The sequence below is a fragment of the Stegodyphus dumicola genome, chromosome 7, assembly GCF_044657685.1.
Source record: "Stegodyphus dumicola isolate Sdum_Otavi_A_Nest chromosome 7, ASM4465768v1".
Lineage (NCBI taxonomy): Eukaryota > Metazoa > Arthropoda > Arachnida > Araneae > Eresidae > Stegodyphus > Stegodyphus dumicola.
The window spans coordinates 197,479,610-197,496,644 of record NC_140774.1 but is presented as its reverse complement, the minus strand read 5'-3'; the positions used below and the strand labels follow the sequence as shown (position 1 = coordinate 197,496,644).

The 17,035-nt window shown below is 32.5% G+C and overlaps 1 protein-coding gene and 1 long non-coding RNA gene across 7 annotated transcripts in view; one reads left to right on the top strand and one right to left on the bottom strand.

The window, feature by feature from the left end:
- LOC118197654 (rap guanine nucleotide exchange factor 2-like) overlaps positions 1 to 5,826 on the top strand; it is a 303,724-nt gene extending 297,898 nt beyond the window's left edge. For all 6 annotated transcript variants that reach the window (XM_085821204.1, XM_085821203.1, XM_085821202.1 and 3 more), the window contains one exon: positions 1,180 to 5,826. The gene's annotated coding sequence lies outside the window, so the exon portion shown is untranslated. The remainder of the gene's footprint in view (positions 1 to 1,179) is intronic.
- Positions 1 to 17,035, bottom strand: part of LOC118197655 (uncharacterized) — a 60,414-nt gene that overhangs the window by 22,395 nt on the left and 20,984 nt on the right. Inside the window, exon 2 of the long non-coding RNA XR_004759636.2 lies at positions 3,812 to 3,861. This is a non-coding gene — a long non-coding RNA (uncharacterized LOC118197655). The remainder of the gene's footprint in view (positions 1 to 3,811; positions 3,862 to 17,035) is intronic.

Here is a 17,035-nt window from a genome sequence, read left to right as displayed (position 1 = left end):
ACTTACCTAGACAGCATTCTCTCTCGCCCTGCCCATCATACTTACTACTGGTACACTTTGATCCATTCGTACACTTTTGTACATGCTTCAGCACTATTCCCATATTGTATTGAAAGCATGCAATGAGCCTTTGATATGTACATTGTACAAAAAAAAGGGGGGATAGTTCTGTACCTCCCATTCTACTGGATGGTTAACGAAATTCAACTTGTGTTTTTCATGTCTCGAAAGTGCGACTTAGGATATGTATTAGATTTATATGTAGCCATTGTTCTAATATAGATATTTTGACACAAAATCGGACTTTTTCTGAAATATGCCGATTTTTTTCCATATTTCGATTCTATGATTCAAATTATGCCAAGTTTTGTTAAAATAACACGAATTGTGTTATTAGCTCTCAAAATTTTAGCTCCTCATTGTTAACTGAATTTGATATATATTTATTAATATATATTTTTTATTAAACTTACTTTATTCCTTCTTCCAGAATTCGAAATTTAGGCTTAATCCAAGTATAATTTGCGCATTTTTTTAAGATTTATTTTTTAAATTTGTATTTTTAAATATGTTTTGTAAATTTTTTTAGAAACATTTTTGCATAAACTTATTGCAAATTTGCAAAAAATTAGATTTTTATTCAAAATTTTCCAAGATATACAGGAATTTACATACTGGAGTTTGAAATTTAGCATTTTTTTTTTTTTTTTTTTTTTAAGCAATAATAACGCCAAATGTGGTTTATGCACTTTGTTAAAATTATTTGAAAGTATGAACAATGACTTTTCCCCCCGCTCATCTACAGTGAAAGAAAGGAAAATAGGTTGCTATAAATTAAGAAATTTGTGGATAAAAAAATACGCCAAGATAATTTTTTTTAATTTCTCCATAAATTTTCCACCAAATTTTATAAAATTTAATGTTTAGGTATGATTTGAGTTATAGAAATGAAATGTGGAAAAAAAATGGTATTTCAGAAAAAGTCCGATTTTGTGTCAAAATACCTATGTCAGAATGATGTTATATATATATATATATCTAATATATATTAAACCTTAAGATATGCAGGGAATTTTTTATTTTTGAATAATTATGACCTAAGACTTAAAAATAAAAATCGAGTGTTTTTTCATATAGCTAAGATACAATATTTAAATATATTTGATTTTCTGTTTTCAGGTATCATTAGTTAGAATCTCATTTCTTGATGTCTGATCATCATGAGGCGCTGTCAGTAATCGCCAAGTGTACAAGGGTGCAATGAGGTCTAATTCAAGGGCACCCACCACTTTCACCCCACATGTATTTCTCAAAGTGTGATCTTTGTTTGTTTGTTTTTGACATGAAAGTGTGTTGTATTCACCAAAGATAACTGACTTTAATGCTCAGATTGTGATTTAAATGTTTGTGAAGTTATTTGTACACAGAATCAAAACATGTACAGAAGATTGCACTAAACTGATGTATTTATAATTTGATTCAATTTTGTTTTTCATTTTTATGCAAATACACAGTTTAAGAAATTCTTGTTTTAAAGATGAAATATTATTTCAAAAACAAACTTAGAACTAAATGAAAAATTTTGAAAACGGCATGTTTTTTAGGATGTGGGAAATTTTCAATATTTTTAGACTATTCGTATTTGTGTAAATCACTTTATACTTACTTATTAAGTTAAAAATATTTTCAGATAATCCTTTAAGGGGTAATAATAACACATCAGCAGTTTTAATTTCAAGATAAAAAGTACGTGCATGCAAATAATTTAAGTGTTTAAAAATTTTCTTTTTATCAGTATTACATATGAAATTCTATGATAATATTCATGGTTTATAAATGTCACAGAAGTTAATGCAGTTTACAGTTTTTATTAACTACGGACATTTTAATGCACATTCTTCAGGGACAGATTATTTCAGTTTTCTTTAATTTTTGAGGAAGCATCATTGTAAAAGACATTTAAAAATCTGTTAATTTCATGACTAAAATAAATTATCTTTATCAAAATATTTTGTAATCTAATTATATTTATCAGATTGAAACAGATGTTAGGTTACGTAAAATTAATTAAAATTTTAAATGCCTAGGTACAAGTTTTGAAATCCAACACAATATTTACAAATTCTAAATTTATTGAAACAAATTTAAAACTTATAGGCATTGAGGAGCTTCCAAGATGAGACTTAAAAAGAATGGAGTGATGTTTTGAATACATGGATTGGTATATTTTCATGATTACTGATTTAGATGTAAAATTTTGTTGTTTGTAACATTTACCCTGTCATGTTTACAAAAGAATTGTACATATATTTACCAAAGATTTGAAATTCTTATAAATGATGAAAGAAAACTATTTTATGATTAAAATAATCTATACTTGTATTTTCCATGTGTTTTGTATTATAATTATGTACATATTTAGCAATTATTATATTTTGTATGATCACAACTATTTACATGCCAAGATTAAATTTTTTATTTTCTATTTATTATATAATCTTACATGTTCTAGTTTAGGTTTACTCGCATTATGTATAAAATAATGTGCATTTAGTTCAAAGCACTGGAAATTAAAAAGATTTATTTCCAGTTAGTGAGAGCTTGTAGCTTTAAAAAGAGATCTGAAAATGTATTTTTATTCTTTCACTTATTTTTTGTACCAAATTAGATCTAAGGTAATATATCCGTATGTCCTTTGTGTATAATTTAAAAGAAAGATTAACATGTATCTACGAAGAAAGGAATGCAGAACCGTCAGTCATCCGTCAGACAAATTAGATATATTAGAAATTGTTTTTAAAGTTCATCATGGTCATATCATGAGATCATAACCTCATTCGTATTTCCTGTTGACTTTATATACTTGTTTTTAGTCTTCATGTTCATGTGAAGTTATTATCTCGTCTTCCTGAAAGTGCTCATGTGTTAAAAGTATATAAAAAGGGAAAAAAAATCTTGTAAAGAATTGTTTATTTCATATGTTGCTCAATTTTTTTTTTTTTTTTAATATCTGGACATACCTGAATGCAAAAAATTGAGTACACAATTTTTTTAATTGTTTATCTTATTTTGAAATTATGAAGTAATTTAAATTATTAGCTATAATTCCTAGTCTGTAAATATAACTGATTTATAAGAAATGTGGATACATATTGTAATGTTAAAAATATTTTGTTATATCTTTTTGTTATTTGATCTGAGTATAATTGTAAATATGTATTTTATGAAGTCTCTTCCTGATATAAAAGTTATTTTAGTTTTAGTAAGATCTGCAGTTTCTGTAATATTTTTAACTAAATTAAAGTAATATTTGAGTTAATTTATTTATCTCTTTGTTTATTTTAAATAAATGAAGCTCCCAATTTATACTTAGATTTGCAATTTTTTTAAACAATTCATTCACAAAAATTTGCATGTGCTCCATCACAACTTTTACATAAAAGCTATATTTCACATTATATGAACATGTGCTAAAGTATTTTCTTGGAATTAATTGAGAAAACTGCTATACTGTAATAGTAAAATGCTCTTGCAGCATTAACTGCTTAACCTTTTTAGTTAACACTTCGACCAAAGATATTTTTTTAACAGAAAGTTGAATTGTTATAGTACAATAATTACAATTAAATTTATACTTTCTGATTATCTACATCTCCTACTGAAAAGTCATAAACTCACTGCCAACTAACTATTTGCCAATTAATGTATGAGAAGAGCCATTTTCCAAATGGTGGTGCACTAAGACTTCCATACCAGAACAACCAATCAATAAAATTAAAAAGCAAGAAATAATAACTAATAAAACACTTACATTTTTTGAAATTCTTCTTTTTGTGCTGTTTTCTTAATGTACACAGCGATCTGTTAAAATAAATAAATAAATCAAAATCGTAGTATTGCAGAAACTCAGCACTACACAGATGTACTCAGCTTTTTGGTGGGGGTATGGCTAATCATAAAGTATCAAATATTATAATTTTATGCAATTATGTGTCATCTGCAAGTATAACTGTTATCCAGATATGATTTTGGTTATCTATCCCATTTCATGTTCTTCGTTTATTTTGCTGATAATAATGAAATATCAAGAATAAATAATCATAAACTGTAATCAATAACCTATCAGAAAAAAGTTTTTAATCTTAAAATAAAATTTTAATGCAAAATTTTTCACGCTATTATTACCATTTTCTTTTTTTTAAGACTGATGAATACATAAAATTCCCTCCAGGAGTTCTACAGATAATTTGTAAATCATTTCACTTAGAATCAATAAAATTTTAGAACTTCCTGAAATTTAAACGATCATGATGTAAAGCTGGAAAATCTAATTGACTCACCTAAATTATTTGGAATTACTTAATCATTTGCTTAACATTAAATTGCCATATTTTTGCTATGACATTTTCTAGCGTTTTCTTACTTTTGGTATATATCAGTGCTTCTTGAAATTTTATGCTTTAATAAAAAAGAGAAAAATGCTAATAAATTCATTCAACATTGCATTTTTGAACATAAAATTTTTTTTAGTTTGAAAATAAAATGTGTTAATTGATAAAATATTGGTTTTGTTTTAATTATACCAACAATAGCGAGAAGAAAAACTAAGCATATATTTTTTGTTTATTGAAATTTAATTTTTATTAATAGATGAAATTGATGATTAATAAATAAATAATATGGAATTTAATGCTTTATTATTGGACAGTAAAAGTATTATAAGGTTTTCCACTTCCCTAATAGAAAAGAAACTTTTTCAAATTTTAACTTCTCTTTTTTTTCTTGCTTTAATAAATACAACTTTTTTGCTTCTATTTCTGTCCCCGGCCCCATATTATTTTGCAAAAGGACTGAGCTGAAGGGTTCGTAACTCAGTAAATCACAATCATTAACATAATTTAAAGAATATTTTTTGTGCATTGTATGTGATATGAAAAGATATTTGTTAAAAGCACAATTATGTTGTGATGCACTAAAACTGCAAAAATTGTTCATTGTTTATTAGTAATATGAATGTTGCTCAGTGGTGCACTAATATGTTGTAACAGTGACTGTTTTGTGATCAAACAAAAGCTGATTAAATCATTCTATTGAAGGTGCCAAGGCAAATTAAAAGCTCAAATGTTTCAGTATTCTTGAATTTTATATTTAAACCAGTGCATATTTATTTGATGTTATGTAATGTAAGCATGTTGTTTACATTGAGCATAACATGATACAGCAAATGGATATTATTTCCCTACCTCTTATGATATGTTTTAACATATCAGGATTAAGTCATGTTAAAATATGAAGAGCTGAAAATTTAAATGTAGGTTTTTGGTAATAGTACTATCAGTTTTTCAAGTTGTTCCTACTTTTATCATGTGTATAATATTTTTTAAAGCAATGTTTATTCTGTAAATTACATTCTTTTACCATATATGGACTTTTGAATCTTATTTTATCTTATAATAAGCTCTTCATATTTGGATCTTTGTACTGTAATAGTTTTAGTCTGTGATGCAGGTCATTTGATAGGCTATTAACGTGTATCCACTTTTTATTTTATTATGTATTGTACAAGCTTATAAATATATATATTAAAAATGTCACTAGTTGATCGTGTCGATGCTTGTATATTGCGAATACACTGTGAAGTGCATGATCTGTGAGTTGCAATATTGATATATTCTTTTACATTTTTACCTACAATGCACTTACAAGTGATAAGTCAAACTGTTTTTTGTCTTGTATAAATATAACAAGATCCCTCCCTTATATGTAAATATTCCAAATTCCATTTTTTTTAGTTTGTGAAAAATAAAATTGATTCTGAAAACTTAATATTGTGTCTGTGTTGAATTTTGCTGCAGACTTTCTTTAAACCTCACAGGTGCTATAATCTCGAACCTCACCTTTTTGTCTGTATCGCATTTCAAACTGTTGCCACCAAATGTGATTGCTTTGTTTCTCCACCCAAACTGTTAACTGCTTTTGTTTTATTTCATATTTTGAAATTTAAATTAAATTATTTTTTTCTTTAACAAACTTAGAGATATGAAAGCTAGAAGTGGCAGCACCATTCAAAATAAAACCCTTTTATCTCCAATGTGTTAGACTATTGCCATTCAAAAAAATGTAAGACATTTAGCTGTTTGAAAGCAATGTGTTGTCAATGTCAAAGATAAAATACTTTTATCTCCCACATACTAGCATGTTCCCTTTAAGTAAACTTATTTAACTTCGAAATTTAATCTGGAAGGCTGAATAACAAATAACACAACTTCAAAGCACTAAATACAAGTTCTTAAGAAAATTTATCTACTCTTTTTGTTATGGCTGATTGAAATAAAAATGCTTTAAAATCATGCGATATCCAATTAGAAATATTTAAAATATTTTTATGAAATTACATTACTTGGATTCAATAAAATTATATACTTATTTTTTATGATAATTAAATAAAGTTAATAAAAAGAGATAAAAATAGAAAAATGCATGTTAGCATTTAATATTATATCAGGAAATTCTAAACATATGCTATGCTCAGGGTTCGTAGCCACATTTTAGTTAAAAAAATAAGCACTTTTCAAGCATATTTTAAGAAAAAGAATAAGCACCTGTCTAATTACATTATACTGCATAACCTTAAAAGAAAAATTAGACTTGTAATTTAAAATATGAGAAATTCAGTATTTATTAAGAGCAAATGAGCATTACTCATCCATGGAAAACAATTACATTCTTTTTTTTTAATTTTAAGTAACAGTTCAATTTACAGAACTAGTTTACAATAAGAGGGGAAAAAATTATGCAGAACTAAATTATATTACAAGATTTAATGATGAAATTTCAGTTCAAAATAGAGAAAATAAATAATAATAACCCATATTTATTATATGAAATCAGAAGACGACAAATTGCTTCATGCAATCAGCCTTTAACAGTAAAATCTTAACTAACCGGCATACTCGGAAATTGCCAAATACACTGGTTATCATCATAAATTAAGGAAAAATCACGATTACTGAAAAAGTTACATGTAGAATTTAATGAAACTTACCCACAATATACAACATATAGTAAGGTATCAAATAACATAAAAAGAAATTACCAGACAAATATGGTAGTATTGAAATTAGCACATGTATAAAATGAACAAATCGAAGGTGTCAGTTTGTTATAGGAATTACCTTCAATATGGAATATGATCACCTCTAGAAGCAATACAGCACATACAGCGATGTGTGAGGCTTTCAATTATGCGGTCTATCAGTTCCAAAGGAAGCACGAGCCATTGCTCTTGCAAAGCAGTTGCAAGCACGACAAGGGTTTGAAGGGGCGGATTGAGAGCAGCTAGACGTCTCCCTAAAGCATCCCAAACGCACTCGATAGGATTCAAGTCCGGGGATCGAGCTGGCCACTCCATGCGCATAATTGTTTCCAGTTGAAGATAATCATCTACGATGCGAGCCCTGTGTGGCCTTCCGTTGTCACTCTGTAACAGGAAAGCATCACCTATTGCCCCGGCATAAGGGTGCACATGAACATTAATAATGTCATCTCTATAAATCTGAGCATTCACAGTTCCCCTTGGAAAGACATGGAGGTCTGTGCGTCCACCCAAAAAGATGCCACCCCAAACACAGACACTGCCCCTTCCGTATGCATCTCTTTCACGGATGTTTGACGGATGATAACAGGTTCTAGGTTCTCTCCATATCAAATAACGCCTACTATCGCTTTCTAGACTAAACCTAGACTCACCCGTAAAGAGAACTGCCCTCCATTGATCAGGCGTCCGGTGGATGGACCATGTTGTTGTGCCCACTGAAAACGGTCCCTCCTATGGAGTGACATGAGCGGCACACAAATGGCTGGTCACCTCGCCCGTCCTTGGCTGAACTTCCTAGATGCCGAATCTGTGGTTTGAAATTGCCTCTAAAGTCTATGAACCACAGAAGGACTCACATTTAGCCATCTGGCCACTTCTGTTTGATTTTGTCCTGCCTCTAGTCTCCCATGATGGCTCTCCATCGCAGTTCTGCAGGCAAATGATGCCTGGAGGTCATTGTTATGAATTGGCTATCTCAGATTTTTTATGTCACTATCATAGTGAAATATGTGGGCTTGCTTTCAAACATGGACTTTTATGCTCCTTGTAGATGACGTATTCCAAAAGCAGCGAAACTAAATTGCATATCGCAGTTTTACTCAGCTACTCTTACTTGGCAACATATTCAATTTTAACACGGTTTGGCATATTTTTGAGGGAGTTATCGCTATTTTTGTGATTTTTTCTTAATTTATGATAACCAGTGTATTTTATATGTACGAGCCACACAAATTGCCTGCGAGAGCCATATCAGGCTTGCATACTATAATATAATCCTAATTTTGTTTAATTGGTATTTAAAACTCATAAATGATTGGGAAAGACGATACGATTCTGACTATATTGCAAAATATTCCTAAACTGTATGGTACTTACGTATCATCGTAACGACCTTAGTAGAAGTCATCAAATTTTCAGAAGCCACCAAACTCTGGCAACCACGCACAGGACAGTTCCTTAGTTAACGATATCCATTGTTTGTAAGTTGCAAACCGAGAATTCACCGAATCGCCTTTATTTTTGTAAAAACTGCGCCAACATGGTTGCGCTAATACATAAGTAGATTTAATCCTGGTGTACTGTACACATGAGATTTGGCGAAACTTTACATTCTGTATCAATGGTTTTGGCAAGTTTTTGATGGATTACTGCTTTATTTTTTATTTTTATTTATTTTGAGTTGTTGATTGTTTAGCTATTTTGAATTCCTGAGCGTCAATGATTTTAATTTTATTGATTTATAGGGATTTTTTTTAAGTCTGGTTTATTCCTATTGTGCACACAAAAGTTGGCGAAACCGTGAAGGTGAATGATTTTAGTTTTAGAGCGTGAATGATTTTATTTCTATTAATTTATAAGGATTTTTTTCAGTTTTCATAATGTATTTTGTGTTTATGATGAGCGGTGTAACGGATGATCACACGGAATCTTTTTGGAAAGAAGGAAAACGTGCTGTGCTCGTTGGCTAATGTATGCCAGATGACCTTCAGCGGTGCTTGATTCTCATTAGAGAACTGGAACACGACGTTTTCGAACGTGTTTCGGATTTTCATACACAAAGCAGAAACGTGCCATATCTCAGGGATGAAACGACTTCGGTCATTTTTATATGCATGAACTAGAAAAAACAAGCATTTTCGGACGCCCAAAATAACTTTTTTTGAGGTCAAATTAACCAAGTATTAAACCAAGCTACATCAAAATTGTGAGGAATTTCAAGTCGGGAGATATGCGTTAAAAGTCGGGTTGGCGGGAGTGTGGTCGGAAATCATAATGTTATCAGGAGTATGGTCAGTCGGCAACTCTCTTTCATTCACTGTTTTAACAGAAATTAATTCTATGTCTTGAAGCAATAAGTTTCAAAATAATTGTTGCTGTAAGTGACAATAATTCCATCAACAGAAGATGTCTATATATATTTAACAATCCATTATCAAATTTCCTGTTGCTGCAACTCATCCATTGTTTTGTGCAGTTAATCCTATCCATAAGTGTTCGTAACGATTGGTTAAACCGGAAAAACAGAGAGCAAGTTATGTATTTCACAAATTTCGACCTGTCTACAAATAATGTTTAGAGACATTAGGCTATTTTAAAGGAATGCCCTCGCCGGGATTCGAACCTCGGACCTCTCGATACACGCTGAGTATGCTGACATTACACCACGAAGGCATGCTAAGAAAGACGTCCGGACGTCAAAGCTACAAACTTTCTGCGCATGCGTCAATACATAATGTGTTGATGCATGCGCGTAATACGTTTACCGGCTTATTATTTTTTGCAGACTGTTAGAGGAATTTTAGAAAAGTAGTTGAAACTTTCGATTATGTCAAATAGAATTTCCGACGCTAGATCTACAAAGGGAAAGCATGTTTCGATGTCCATCAAACAAAAAGTGGAATTGTTGCAAAGAATGGATAAAGGCTCTTTTGTTTCTCTAATCATTCCGAAATCTGTTTATCAATTTCACGTTGCTCTGCGCGGGGATGGGGCGGGGACGTTGTGGCACGCAATGAACTGGAAGTTGATCGGTCAGCACTATCCTTATCTTCAGGGCAGATGTTTTTATTTTATTCAGCTTATAATGTAGTATTTCATCTCGATGTATTCCGTCTTTGATTTTATTTAAATCAAATTCCTCGTCATTATAAATATCACGAATACAAATCAAATAGCTTTTTGGTTGCAATTTTCTAATTTCGACTATGCGTAAGGTATGCTTTACGCATGAGCACATTGAAAGAAATGTTTAATAAAGTAAACAAGTAAATATGAATTTTTTTTGTAAATTTTGATACCCTTTAGATCATAATTGCTCTTTATTTCATAAATTATGGTTTCATATTTTTAATTTTATAATATCTGCATGCCATCTTACCAGATTTAAACTGATGATCTATAATCCGGAAAAATCGATAATCCGGAATTGCCGAAGTCCCAACTGTTGGCTTCCCTTAAATAAAGCTAAGACTAATCTAAATAAAATTCATGCTTTATTCCGTAAATTAAAATAAAAGAGCTAAAACTGTAGCCTTTACATTTAAAATCATTTGATTGACAGCAAACTAGCATTATGCTAACTCATAATAACACAAGAAAACAAGACATTCGCCGATACCGGCGTACATAAATATAATACTCGGCTAACCTGCCGATTCTGGCGTCAGCGGCAACCACGTTAGCTGTTCTCCGATCAAAATTTGCATGTGGAAAACTAAAGCCAACAAACGGCCCTCTTTTCCTCATGCAAAGACAAAAACAAAACTTGCACAGAATTACAAAAGTTCATAGTTCAATTCTACGAAAACACTTATTGTCTTTAAACACTGAAAACATCTAAACAAAACTTTCTTAAATTAACAGCAGTCGCTGCTTTTGTAAATAAGTCGGCAGTATTTAATTTACTGGTGATAAATTCAAGGTCAAACACTCCCTCATTTACTAGTCTTCTAACAAAGTGATATTTTTCGTCTATGTGCTTAGTTCGGCGATTTTCTATTGGCGATCTAGAAAAATCAATGGCAGACTCATTATCACAAAATATACTCATGTCCATAAATTAAGGATAATGCAAAATCAGGCAAAGGAAGAGTTGAAAGCAAAACAAATTTGACTTATTTGTAAAGCTTATTTATTAAACAAAAGGTAAAGAGCAAAAAAATGCTATATGTTTGATATTATTAAACAAATTAGCGATTTTTTCTCCCTGGAGCAAATTACAAAAAAAAAAAAAAAACTATTTACTAAAAACTAATATTACATGGTTGGTATGATTGTTAATACATTGTATGTCTCCCAGACGATGCAATACACTCTGTACAACACCTAGGCATGCTGAGTATCAAATTATCGATCTGATCTTGCGGGATATTACACCACTCAAAAAACAATGCTCTCCGAAGTTCCAGTAGACATGTAGGAGGAGGTTGATGGGCTGCAACTTGTCGGCCAAGCATGTCCCATACGTGCTCTACTGGATTCAAGTCCGGTGAGAATACTGGCCAGTCCACACGGGTGATATCCTCCGATTGAAGGCATTCGCTTACGATGTTTGCACGGTGAGGACAGCGTTGTCATCCACAAACACAAATTGTGCACCCATGGCGCCACGAAACAAACATACATGTTGTTCCAGAATGACGTCTCCATAGATTTGGCTTGTCATGGTTCCAATTTGAACATGCAAGTCAGTTCTGGAACCCAGAATAATTCCACCCCAAACGAGCACTCCTGCACCACCGTAACGGTGTCGTTCAATGATGTTTTCTTGGTGGTAACGGTACCTGGACCTCTCCATATGAAAGTCCGGTGAGAATCAGACTGCAAGATAAACCTGGACTCGTCGGAAAACATTACACAAGCCCACTGTTGCGGTATCCACAATGCATGCTCTCTACTCCAGGCTAACCACAGGCGACAGTGAGTTGCAGTAAGTGGAACGCATCTGACAGGTCTACGAGCATACAGACCAATCTGCCCTAAGCGTCTGTACACGGTCTGCCTTGAAATTGTCGTACCAGTGGCTGAAGAGAGCTGACAAGACAGGTCTGAGGCTGTGCTCCGCCTGTTTCTTTTGGCAGTAACTGCCAAATACCGGTCCTCATTGGGCGTTGTAACTCTGGGGCGACCTGTGCTGTAACGTCTACTCATATTACCATCATCTTGGAATCGTTGCCAAAGCCTGGAGATGACACTCTGGGCAATTCCAAGTTCGTCTGATACTTCCAGTTGGGTACGCCCACATTCCAGACGGCCGATAATTCTACCACGAAAAAATCATCCAAATGCGTCCTTTGTGTCATAACTAGTCGGTTATTGCACTGAAATGCTTATAAAGCGCCTGCGAACAATTTTACTTCTTTGCCTGTATTCCTTATATATCACTCTCTTACACTCTTGTCATTGTGACGTACCATCGGTGGTTACTTCCTGAAATTTGCATATGATTCTTGAAGATGTGTGTAGTGATTTTACAGGTGATATATTTATTTTAGAGTTCGATTTCAGCGTAACTCCGAATTATCCTTAATTTATGGACATGAGTGTAGTTTACACTCTCTTAAATTAAACTTTAAAATTTCATCTTGTAAGACATTTTTTGTCCACATTAATTCCTTCGCTGCTTCAGATAAGGCGATATACTCCGCTTCTATGGTTGATAAACTTACACATTTTTGTTTAACAGTTTTCCAGATTACCGGTACTTCATCTAAATATAATATAAATCCTCCCATGGACACGCGGTCATCTCTATTACTTGCATAATCAGCATCTGAATAACAATATAAATTTAGATGTTTAATCTTCGATAAGTTTAACTTATATAATTTAGTACTATTGAGATAACCAAGCAATTTCAACAATGCTTCCCAATGCCTAATTCCAGGATTTTCCTGAAATTTTGATAAGATATTCACTGCATATGTAATATCAGGCCTTGTCCTGTTAGGTACAAAAACCAAATATCCTAACAGATTTCTAAAGGGTAATGTATGCATTTTCGCAATTTCTGCACTTGTAGATGGACAATCTAATTTTGTAAGAATAGTGCCCTTAGCTATGGGAAGTGAAGTTATTGGTATCTGGAAATGTTTAAATTTTTCAAAAATTTCTTCGATATGTTTTTGCTAATGTATAAAAACCCCATTCTCATTCTCTAAGAATTCAATTCCGAGTAATGTTTTAGTTTTGCCCAATACTTTAAGATCAAAAAACTTACTCAGCTGTGAAATTACTTTATCTATACTATATTGATCTTTACTAAAAATCACAATATCATCTACACATAACAAGAGAATTACATTTGAACTCTTATAAACACAATTACACTATAGTATTTTCTTAAAATGTAGATTTTCTAAAGTACTTTCAAATTCACAAAACCATTCACGGCCGCTTTGATGTAGACCGTAAATGGCCTTGTGTAATAAACACAGTTTATTTTCCTCTTCGATAAATCCCTCTGGTTGGGTCATATATATTTTCTCATTTAGGTTTGCATATAAATATGCATTCTTTACATCTAACTGACAATTAGTCCATCCATATAAACATACCAGGATAGTGAAAAATATTCTTATGATTGAAAAATTTACTACAGGACTGTAAACGTCATCAAAATCTTCACCTCTTTTCTGCCTGAATCCCTGTGCTACTAAACGTGCTTTGTATCTAACCACTTCATTCTTTTCAGCGTATAGACCCATTTGTTTCCTATCATAGTTTTATTTTCTGGCTTTTTGACTAATTCCCAAACCTTTCTTTTCTTCATTGTGTCAATTTCTTCTTTCATTGCCTTATCCCATTCTTCGGCATTTACTGATTTTCGTGCTTCTTTAAAATTTTGTGGGATATTAAAACTATTTCTATTTCTACGGAATTTGACTCTTCAGACACGGAGCTAGTCTCTTGTTCTACGAAATTAACTTTCCCCGAGTATTCGTTTTTCCCACTAAAATCAAACTTATCTTTTTCAAATTTAATATTTCTTGCCTCACAATACTTTTCAATATCATTATATGATCTAAAATGGGTGTCTGTTCCCTCTACATAATAATATATGTCTGTACGTGTTCCATCTGGCCTTTTAACTGCTTTTCTTTGCCAGTTTAAGTTTGATACTTCTTTCGGAGTAGATTTGTCATCTGACAACTTTATTTCTTCTCTAGAAATTTCCTGTTCTTCATCTGATTCTGCTAATAGCTCAGATTCCTCTAGTCGTTTAAATTTTGATTTCTGTTCCAGGATGCCATTTGCTGCATACAGTTTTTCATCGAACTTCACATTACAGGTTTCTATTAATCTGCGTTCTTCTGGCAGCCATATCCTATAACCCCTAGTTTCCTTCGCATATTCTACCATGATTCCTTCTTTGCACCTCATTTGTAATTTATTTCTAATCTGTTTTGGCACGCCAACATAGGCTTTACAACCAAATATTTTAAAATAAATAACACTGGGTTTTCTATTTAGGAACATTTCATAAGGAGTTCAGTTGCTTTTATGACATATTCTGTTCCACGTATGTACGAAACAGCCAAGAGCTTCTGCCCACTATTCTTTTCCCATTTTACCATCATTAAGCATAGCTTTAACTGCGTCCAATGTTGTTCGGTTAAAACGTTCACACACACCGATTTCTTCTGGGGTGTACGCATTCGTGCGTTCAACACTAATTCCATTTTCGGCTAAGTACCCTTACAGAATTCCCCACCGTTATTGGTGCATATACTTATTAATTTTTCTATTTGTCAGTCTTTCCATTTGCCTATGATAATTCTTAAAGTTGTAGAACGATTCATTTTTAATTTTCATACAATACACTGTTACTAATCTACTATAGTCATCCACAATAGCAAGAAAATATTTACTACCACCCTCAGATGGAACTGGTAGTGGGCCACAAACATCTAAATAAACCAACTGCAATGGTTTATCCGATTTCTTCGGAACAGTTTTAAAAGTTATTCTACTAGATTTAGCAATAATACATGGTTCGCACCTCTCCATTGGTTTTCCAATTTCTGGTAACCCTTTCCCGCTTTGATTCTTACTAGTTTTCTTAATATAATCAAAATTTACGTGGCTAAATCTCCGATGTCATAGCATTGCATCGTCTACTTTATTTAACCTTCCAATTTCTGTACTGTAACCAGCTTCTCTTTTATTTGTTGCATATCTAAATGGTTTTACGTGATAAAGTCCGTCATATCGTTTAGCGTAGCATAATCTATCCCAATTATTAAAGTATATCCACATGTTCCCTTTTGAAATCACAAAATGAGCACCTGCCTTTTCTAACCTTGCTCCCGATAGTAAATTTCTCCTTAGATTTAGATTATATAACACATTATCTAACTCAATCCAATTTATTCGATTGCCTACTTTTACTGCAAATTTGACAGTACCCTTTCCTAGTACTTTACTTTCACAATTTCCTACAGCTAAAGACATACGTATACCATTTATTTCTTTGAAATTTGTCATTAAATTTCTATTATTACAGAAATGAGTTGAAGCTGCAGTATCTACGACCCAATTAAATTTATCTGCGTTACCTCCTTTATCTGTAGTTGTTACATAATTTTCTACTAACATTAATTCTTTATCTTTAAACTGTCCATTTTTATCGTCTATTTTAAACTTCTGATTTTTACTTACATTTTCTTTACATTGAGCGATTAAGTGCCCAAATTTATGACATCTGAAACAAGGTCCTATTCTCATATCCCTATCTTTTTCTTAGATTTAGTTTTATTTTCAACTTTATCTTTCCCTGCATTTGAATCAATAGTATTAAACACGCTTACCTTGCTGTCTTCTAAATCGGCATTTACCTGGCGAAGCCGGCTTTCTTCCCTTACCAATTCTTCAGCAATTCTTTCCAGCGTAAAATCTTCGTCCTTCCACCTATGGATCAACTGTACGATACCGGAGTATTCCTGGGGTAATCTCCTTATTGCCTGGAATCCTTTAAAAAGATCTGCCAAGTTGTGACCAGCTTCAGCCAACGTCTTTGCAGTCATTCTTATCCTCACAATGAATAATCCTATTTCTTCATTTGGCGTATATCTAATACTAAAAAATTCATCCAGTAACTGAATTATCCTTGCTCTTGTTTTGGGTTCGAATTGCTTCTGTAGAACTTCCCATGCTCCTTTACCACTTGAACATTCTTGTATCAGCGGCCTGAAACTCAGTTTTAATTCCGTAATACAATGTAGTGAAGGCTCTGTTCTCTCTCAGTGTGAACTCCTGCTTTTCACGCCTTGTTGCACTTTTATCTAATTCTTCTTCTTTGTCCTCTATGAAGCTCCAACAATTTCTATCCAGCAACAGCATTTTAATATCGACTTTCCATCGATCCCAGTTGTCATGGTTTAACAGCTCAAAACCTTCAGGAAGTAATGACATCTTCAATTAAGTGTGAGCACAACTTGAACAAACTTCTAAGACAGCTTTTCGTGGATAACGGCCCTCTTCACCTACATTCTTTCAATGCTGAGTTGAACTAGATGACCGATTAGCTGTTGGCACTGGGCCCATAACCCTGTTGGCAGTGGTGATAAAGACAAAACATATTTTGCTTCCCTTAAATAAAGCTAAGACTAATCTAAATAAAATTCATGCTTTATTCCACAAATTAAAATAAAAGAGCTAACATTGTAGCCTTTACATTTAAAATAATTTGATTGAAAGCAAACTAGCATTATGCTAACTCATAATAACACAAGAGAACAAGACATTCGCCGATACCGGCGTACATATATATAATACTCGGCCAACTCGCCGATTTTGACGTCAGCGGCAACCACGTTAGCTTACCGCCGATTGACCTCTGATCAAAATTTGCATGTGGAAAACTAAAGCCAACACCGACGAGTTCGGATTAAAGACTTTTGACTGTATATATGCATGCATAACACACATAAAAAAACA